The sequence below is a fragment of the Mauremys reevesii genome, linkage group 1 (genome assembly GCF_016161935.1).
Source record: "Mauremys reevesii isolate NIE-2019 linkage group 1, ASM1616193v1, whole genome shotgun sequence".
In the NCBI taxonomy this organism is placed as follows: domain Eukaryota; kingdom Metazoa; phylum Chordata; order Testudines; family Geoemydidae; genus Mauremys; species Mauremys reevesii.
In genome coordinates this window covers 51554875-51563809 of record NC_052623.1, presented here as the reverse complement: position 1 = coordinate 51563809, position 8935 = coordinate 51554875, and the positions used below count along the sequence as shown (strand labels likewise).

The window sequence follows — 8935 nt, the reverse complement described above, 5'->3', positions numbered from 1 at the left end:
CCAAGAGGAATGTTGTGTTGTAAAAACTACCTTAGAGAGAGAACTGCCTTCTTGTTCCTGCTAGCTGCTGGCATGGTATCAACGAGGTGAAAGGTTCGGGATTAAAGGTCCCCTTTGAAGAAGCATTGGTCTAATAAAGTATATTTAGTGGATTGCCCATTGATCTCTATGGGAAATGCTGGTGGATGAAGCATGGTCTCGTGGGTAAGGCTCTGAAATTGGGCCTGTGAAATTTGGATTAAATTCCTTGCTCTGCCACAGACTTCCTGTGTGATCTTGGGCAAGTTACTTAACCTCTTTGTGCCAGTCCCCAGGGATTGGGGCTCGGTGGTGGGTAATCGGGACCATCATGATCCCTGGCCTAGCCTAAGCATTTGCCTCTGCCCTGCACTCGCAGTCCCCAAACCTTTCCCTTGTTCCCAGGCAGGAAGTGCCTGTGAGGCGTGCCAGGGTGCTGGGTGGGTGATTGGGGCAGAGCTGCCAGGTGATCTGCTTAAGGCACTCAGCGGGCTTCTGAGGTGGGGGGTGTCGGCAGCGGGCTGGCTGTGGCACCTGCCTGGTCCCTTCTCCTTCTCGCTGGTCCTGCTCTCTGCTGAGGCAATGGGCCACACACGCTCCGTGGGGCCCCTCTCCCTGACAGATGCATGTTAATAGTGCCTATTGCAGCGGCACAGGTGGGTATCAGGGAAAAAAGTTTGGGAACCCCTGGTCTAGGAGGCTGAAATGCTTCCATTTTCCATTGATCTGAGAGATGAATCATTCCCGTTAGTCCATTTTCTTTACATTTTAAAATAAATGCCCCGAGTAAGCCTTTTAATATCCCAGCTTTAAAGAAACTTTGAACTTAAAAACAGATTGCAAGCTTCCTTTGCACTGTTTTCTACAGAGAGATGCCAGGTAGTGTTATTCCTGCTGTTCTCTTACATGAAATACAGGTCTGTCGCATCTTACGCTGGGATTATGTTCTGCAGTCAGCACGTAAAGCGAAAATCGCGTATAGTCAAAATTACGTTGAGTGTAATGGCTGGCGGAATTGCCTGCACTACAGGTATAGTGTTGAAATTATTATTTTTCTCTTTTTTGTTTTGTTTTTGTTTTTGCCGACCGCGTAAAGCTGAAATCGCGCATGTTAAATGCGCGTAAGATGCGACAGACCTGTAATTACTCCAGTACTACGCCCTAGCCTAGTATGTGGCTAGACCAGGGGTCAGCCAGCTTTCAGAAGTGGTGTGCCAAGTCTTCATTTATTCACTCTGATTTAAGGTTTTGCATGCTAGTAATACATTTTAATGTTTTTAGAAGGTCTCTTTCTATAAGTCTATAATATATAACTAAAATGTCATTGTATGTAAAGTAAATAAGGTTTTTAAAATGTTTAGGAAGCTTTATTTAAAATTAAATTAAAATCCAGAGCCCCCCGGACCGGTGGCCAGGACCCGGGCAGTGTGAGTGCCACTGAAAATCAGCTCGCGTGCCGCTTTCAGCACCTGTGCCATAGGTTGCCTACCGCTGAGCTAGACAATGGAAATACATTGGCATCTCTAAGCATAGTACAATAAGAGCATGTTGTGTAAAAGGCCGAGGGAGACGGGACGGGACATAATGTTCATAGTTTCACTCAGAGGTGAAAGTAAGCCGGTACAGGCCGGTACGGAGGACCGGTAAGAAAAGGAGACTGCCTGAGGGAGGGAGAAGCCTGCCCACTGTATAAGAATAATTTAAACTCAGCTGTTCCCTGAGTGGTTCAGCCCTCGGGGTTAGGAGTGGTTTCTGGCATCCTTGTTAATTTCACTCACTGTAGCTGGGGGGAGTGGGGAGGGTGTGTTTGACCATGGCAGGGGCAGTCCTTGTCTGCCCCCTGGATGAGGGGATCTTGTCTCCAATACTAATATACACAACAAATACAAGCATTTGGCTGCACAGCTTAAATCCAGAGCTAATAAAAGCAGGTGGAAGGGGAAAACTCACTGTCACATTGGTTTCTCGTCTCCTCCCTCCCCCTCCTCCAGCCAGGCTGCACACAAGGCTCTGCATTCCTCCTCACCCCACCCCCCAGCAGGGGTTCTCCTCTAGGCTCTAGCTTGCAGTAGGGACACTGGCTGAGATGCCTGCTGCTGCTGCCTGCATAAGAACAGTTTAAACTGAGCTGTTCCCTGTGCAGTTCAGCCCCCAAGGTTAGAAGCCGTTTCTGGCATCCTTGTTAATTTCACTCCCAGTTGTTGTTGAGGGGAGGAGGGTGTGTGTGACCATGGCAGAGCCAGTTCTTTTCTGCCCCCAGGATGAGGGGATCTCCTATACACAAAAAACACAATCACAATCAAAATCAGGAACCATTTCTAAGTTCAAATCTATCCCATTCCCTCCCCAGCAGAGGATCATGGTTGTGATGTCCAAACTGCTTGCAGATCCTCTTTGAAATGTTACTGAACCGCGTAGGGAACAGCTGAGTTTAAACTGTTCTTATGCAGGAAGCAGGCTTCTCCCTCCCTCAGCCAGTCTCCCTGCTCCCTGCTGCAAGCTAGAGGGAAGCCCCTGCAGCTGCTGCTGAGTGCCAGGCAAGGAGAAAGCACGGAGCCTAGCGTCCGCAGCCTGGCTGGAGGAGGAGGGAAGACACGGAGAAAAATGTGGCAGTGAGTTTTCACTTTTTCAGGCTTATTCCAATAGTAAAGTTTTATTACAGACAGTACTGGTAGTAGTAATAGTAGCTTTATTTTCTCTATCTATGTCATGCAATGGGAGGGATCCATGAAGTACGTAGGAGAGGTGGGTTGCTTGTGATTGGACCATCTGGGTAAGAAATGTAAATTACTTTCACCCCTGCCCAAACCCCATGGCTCCCAGCCGCCTCTGCAGCTGGTAGCTCTGGGGGTGATTTAAAGGGCCCAGCCCCTAGCTTCAGCTGAATCCCTGAGCCCTTTAAATCCTGATTTAAAAGCCCTGGGATTTAAAGGCCCCACCTCTTCCGATAGAGGCCACACCTCTTCTGGTTGAGGCCCCTCCCCCTCTGCAGGACTCTGGAGTACCAGCAAGTCCTTTAAGTTATTTTCACCCCTGGTTTCGCTCTTCATTAAACTGCCTAATGACCAACTATGCCTAGGAAATGTTAAAATGTATTTACCAAACAGATGATTCAAGGGACTTTTCTACACCAGAGAATGTTGGTAAGCTAGTCACTTTGTGGACTCTCTAGTGCTCCTTTGATATCCCCAATGTGCTGGCCTGTTCACACTGGCAAAGGGTCTCTACTCTTTCTGAAGGCAAGGTTTCCCTGGCAGAGCAGCAAGGAAGACTGGGGGGGGAGGGATAGCTCAGTGGTTTGAGCATTGGCCTGCTAAACCCAGGGTTGAGAGTTCAATCCTTGAGGAGGCCACTTAGGGATCTGGGGCAAAAATTGGTCCAGCTAGTGAAGGCAGGGGGCTGGACTCAATGACCTTCAAGGTCCCTTCCAGTTCTAGGAGATTGGTATATCTCCAATTACTAGCTTACTACTAAGACAATCATAAGGCTGACATCCAAGGACCCCTTGCCAGCCCTGGCAGAGGGGCCATGCCCAGGATGAGCATGGAGGTAGGAGAGTCATGTTGGGGGCAGAACCACAGCACACAGCACTGGGGGGACTCCAGGCAGCCCTTCTGCCCATAGGGCAGTCAGATGAGGCTGTTGTAAGTTAGGCTCCCAGAGCTCTGTAAGTTACACTGGGAACCTCACCGGTCCCTGGAGCAGCCCACATTCAGGAGGGTGCAAAGGTGACTTGCAGCCTCCGTGACTCATCTCTGCCTCTGGGCTGTGAGTTGTGTGCTGCACTCTTACAGTATGTCTGCACTGGAGCTGTAATTTCCAGCTTGAGGAGACCTCCCTGTGCTAGCTCTGATTGAGTCAGCATGGGGAAAATAGAAGTGTAGCTGTGGCTGTGCAAGCAGAGGGAGGGGCTAGCTGCCCAAGAACAGAGCTAGGGCATTGGACAGGGTGGCGAGCCTGTCCTGCCGCTTGCACTGCGGTGGCTACACTTTTATCTTTAGCGGGCTGGCTCAATCAGAGCTAGCACAGGTGTGTCTCCTTCAGCTCAAAATCACCCCTCCAGCTCCAGTGCACATATAGACATTGAGGCCCAGCCCAGAATCTCACCCTTGGTTTCTACTAAATTGGTACCAACAGTGTGTAGACATTCACCCCACTGTATGGATTGTACCTGCTCTGCACAAGGATAACCCACTGTGCCAGTCTCCACTGGGCAGTGCCTGATGTCGCAGTTGCAATGAGGAAATTAGTCTCCCATCATCATCCCAGAGTACAAGGGTCATTTGTTAGGTAGCCTCTCTAGGCAGGTTTCTGTACTCTACTCTGCCAGGGCTCAGTTTCCGGGGAGCCGCACACCTGCACAATTGGACTGCACAATCTTAGACCTCATTGCAGACACTTTCTTTCCATCATCCACTTCTTTGTGCTCTCTCTGTTCCCAAGCCACTCTTGGAGCATGACTGAGAAGATTTCATGCTGTGACCATGCTGCAAGCTGGCCCAGGACAAATGCCAGCACATGCGGCGATAGCATTCCAGCTCTGCTCTGTAATTTAGTATCCTTTGCCATACGACCAGGTGTGCAGGTGTCTTGCCAGGAGCCTATCACTCTCTCCAAAAAACTGCCAGGAGAAGATAAGGATCTGAAAGGCCACACCTCCAGTACTTGACTGTCAACACCTACTCCGTGGAAGGAAGGAAAACTGCCCCTTCCATGGTGACCTTGGTCATCTCCTGTGCACTTGCAGCCTGATCCAAGCCCACTGAGGTCTTTCCACTGACTTCAATAGGCTTTGGATCAGGCCCTTACAGAGCCAGATTTAATCATGGAACAAACCCCAGGCTGTTGATACTGGGACCCAACTACTAGGAACCAAATTCTGCTCTAAAGGGCAAATCCTGTCCCCTGTGCCAAACCCAGGTATAGGGGTGTGGCAGGGACAACTCCACGGAAGTTGAAGGGAAAGAACATTCCTCCAGACTGGAGAGCAGCAGCAAAGCAGCTATATAACCATTCCTCTGCTTTCAGTGTTGCAACAGCCATCCACAAGAGAAAACTCCGACAGGACAGCTTAGTGGGAGAAACGCTGTGTCTGCGCATTCTCCCATTAGCGTGGGAGGATCCTCATGGAGCTGAGATGTTCAGCCCAAGAGCTGCTTATCCCTTACATGGGTTCTGGCATCTTAGCATCATTCCCCTTGTGGAGCACAACTCCCCACGGCCGTCCCTTTGCCCTTAAGTGACAGCTCTGCAGCCCTATGCCCCGGTGCTTCTGGAATGTTCTTGCGGTTTGTTGAGGCAGTTTCGATATTGCAAATCCCCTGGGTTATATATATATACTGTGTATTGTCTATAGACCCGTACACCTCTTTTTCCCTGGCAGATCACTTCAGATGGCTGTGGGTTGTGTTCCTTTTGTTCGGGGTTTTTTTTTTCTTAATTTGACAGAGATAAAAATAGTAAAAAGAGTGTGAGTGGGACTGTCTTTTTTTTTTTTTTAAACACATCTTCCCCTAAGTACAAAGGGTACTGGGCTTGGTTTTTCTTTTTCTTTTGAAACGTGGAGAATTTTCCTGTGATCACAATTCACTCTTGTACACATGGCTCCTCTGATGCAGCTCCCTGTGGCTCTGGCAGCTGTTCCCTACTAAAAGTGAAACAGATATGGGCTCCCCTCTGCCTCATTTTAAAGATTAAGAAAACCTCTACCCCTCCCTCCCTCTGTGGAGAGATTATTAAAGAAAGTGTTCCAGGCTCTTTGCTCAGTCTGACTTAGGCTGGGCACATCAGAAAGCAGGGCTGTAAGTTCTTGTTTCCTGATTCTCTGCTGCAGTCCTGCACTGTTTATTGACTTCTGGCCTGCCGTGACCACAGGCAATCTGGGGATTTCCGGCTTCACCCTGCAACTGCTCCTCCTGCCTGTTCCTCCTCTGCCCTGTCACATCCCCTGCACTGGGAGAGAGCTCTGCCAGCTCTCCACCTGCTTGGGACTTCCCAGTGCTGGGGTGTCCTCCGTTGGAGAGTTACAGGAGTTTTTGCTCCCCTGACACTGTGCTCGTGACTGAAAGGGAGCAGAGTGGGCCCCAGGCATGAACAGGCAGAACTGTCAACCCCACAAAACTGTGTTGCAGCCCCAGCTTTTTAACCAATGATAAAGAATTAGATCCATGCACAATAAAACTATTGTGGGCCTAATCTCGCTCCCAGAAACCACCACAGGAGCAGAATCAGCCCACGAAGGCTTCCATGACATGGGTTTTTTCTTTACAATACATAGGTCAGATCCTTAGCCAGTGTTCACTGGGACAGTGCCATTGCGGAGCTATGCTGATGTGGACCAGCTGAGGATCCAACCCAGGAAGTTTTCAATTATCTCATGATTTCACATTAAGGTATGGAAATTAAACAGTGAGATCACAACAGGTTTTTGTGGGATGGCGGCACATGGCCTACATGCATTAAATATTGAACCTTGTAATGAGATGCAGCTGGGACTTACACAGAGATGCTTTTCCTCTTATTGCTTCTAGCAAATTTTGAAGTGCTGGAAAGGGCCCGGGTATCCCTGAGCAATGATGAAGAACACCAAAGGCTGGAGAAGAGCCTCCTTAAAACTCCACCAGCAGTTTCCCCCAAAACTTCATTTCTCCCCATATTCCTGGGAAGATCCTTAACTTCCTGCTCAATTCAGAAGAAAATAAACCTCTTGGAGAACAACATTTTTAAAGATAATGGGCCAAATTCCTCAGCTGGTGCAAATTATGCAGCTTCATTGACATCGGTATCTGAGAGGCTATTTTTCTGAGCTGAGTGGGAAGTCAATGTAGTGATATCAGTTTACCCCAGCTGAGAATGCGGCCCATGACACTTTTTACGATAGCACTGCAGCTGTTTTATTCACCTGCTCTGGTTCATCTTCACTAGGAGAGACAGTCTGTGGAGAGAGAGCCGTCCTTTCAATGTAAGAGAAGAAGATTTTTTTGAGGTGGTGGTGATGGGGGAAATAATTCACCATCGTTTCCTTGGGTTTAGAAAGGCTGGGAAGTATAAAAGACAGGATTCTAAATGCCCTCTGGCATTTACAATCAGCGTCAATTCAGCTGTACCAAGGGAACTGCTGTGTTTAACCCAGGCAGCGAGAACACACCTTGTTTCTTTTGCCCCCAATTTGAGTCAAGTTTTGATCACATTTTTACGGAGAAATGTGAAAGATGTCACACAATTTTTAAACGGCAACAGCTTTTCGCAACATTTTTCATTTTTGAAAAAAGCCTTCTTTTAATGAGTTTTTTGTCTAAGAAATGTTGACCAGCTCTACTTCTAATACAACTTACATCCACTGACCGAGCAGTGACAATTGGATTGTGGTGTAAATGGGAATTGGGCATTTTATTTTAAAGCCTGCCAGGTTATGCTGTGATTCATTCTGTGCTCTCATGCTGTTGAATGGCACAGCCCTACCTAAGCATAGAAAGCCTCTGAGCAGCACCTTCCTGTTACAAATATTTCAGCAATCTAAGTTGTCTTACTTGTTTTTCCAGGCATGTGTTTTTCTGGCAACCAGCCGTATCTGTGGTTTCCTTTCCTCCATTTTGGGGGTATTCTTTTTAAGGAGCTCACAAGTGTCCATGGGTGACACAGCGGAGGTCTTTCTCTTGGCAATTGCAGTGTTCTGTAGGTTCCCTTTCTTAAAGTCTATCATCGCCTATTATCTGACTACTTTGTGAGCAGGAGTGGGAGGGGGCATTTTTATGGCCAGCCCCTGAGAGTACTAGAGTAGGGAGTCATGTGTATGTATCTGGGAATGTCAGTGGGACTTAGGCTCTTTTGAAAATGTTAGCCTATATCTAGAAATTACCCCTTAGAATTCAAAATCAGAGTCTGACCAGTCCAAACAAGCTTCTTGTTGTTCATGTTTTATTTGAATTACAGTAGCACTGAGAGGCTGTAGCCACCATCAGGACTGGATAGTTAGGCATCATAAACACAGCTAGTCTCTGTCTTGTCAAAATGGTGGTTCTCTTCCTTTGTTTTCAACCACTTATCCCCCTTGAAGATCACTCCCTAGAGAATGAACCCTCTCCTATATTGCAGATATTCAATTCCTAGAAGATTAGTTTCAAAATATCCATGGAAGATTCATTGTTACAATTCCAGGTTATCCACCTTCTACATCCTGAGCTAGTGTATTGGTTTGTTCAACAACAAGGTAGTCAACTTCCTGACCAAGTTAACACCCTTGTCTTTGGACCAGCTGTTTCACATCCTGTGGACTCTCAGGTGTCATTATTCTTAATAGACTTCCAGTCTTCCTGTTGACTTTGTTATTGCTCAAGATTCAGGAAGCCTATTATGTCAAGTGTAACAAGGTCTTTGGTTTAAGGTAACCCGCATAAGTGAGATCAGTGGTTCAAGAATCAGCAGAATATGTGACGATAATTGTTATAGTGAATACAAATAAAAATCCTCAGTTCAGGTAAAACAGTTAGAAACTTGAGTTAGAATAAGTGAACAAGCACAAAAATTAGAAATGCTTTCACACAACAAGGATTTCATTCATTTAGGGCCAGAGTCTACACCCACTCCCCTTTCCTCACACAGAGCACTACTTTAAATCATGAGTTGCCTTCATTGGGACTATTTGCAGAATAAGGTTACTCCATTGCAGTTGGCAATGTATAGTATTATACATTGCGAGAGTCAAGCAGTCTTACTAACATGAGACCTCACTATAGCATACCACTGTGTTGTGATGTATTTCCTGTCAGAGACCCGCCTCTTTTTGGTGAGAATTATTGAGCCTGTAGTGCAGATTGATTCCTAAAGGGAGAATGATCAAGATAGGTATTAACAGAGCCAGAGAGTCTTACCTTTAAAAAAGCTCTGAAAACAGAGAAAGGGATGTATTTGAGCGTGA

General features: G+C 47.1%; 1 long non-coding RNA gene across 1 annotated transcript; it reads left to right on the top strand.

Moving 5' to 3' along the window:
- Positions 1-3088: 3088 nt before the first annotated feature.
- Positions 3089-6681, top strand: LOC120395528. The gene is made up of 3 exons (XR_005592678.1): positions 3089-3161; positions 6296-6410; positions 6549-6681. It is a non-coding gene; the product is annotated as an uncharacterized LOC120395528 (long non-coding RNA).
- Positions 6682-8935: the final 2254 nt, after the last annotated feature.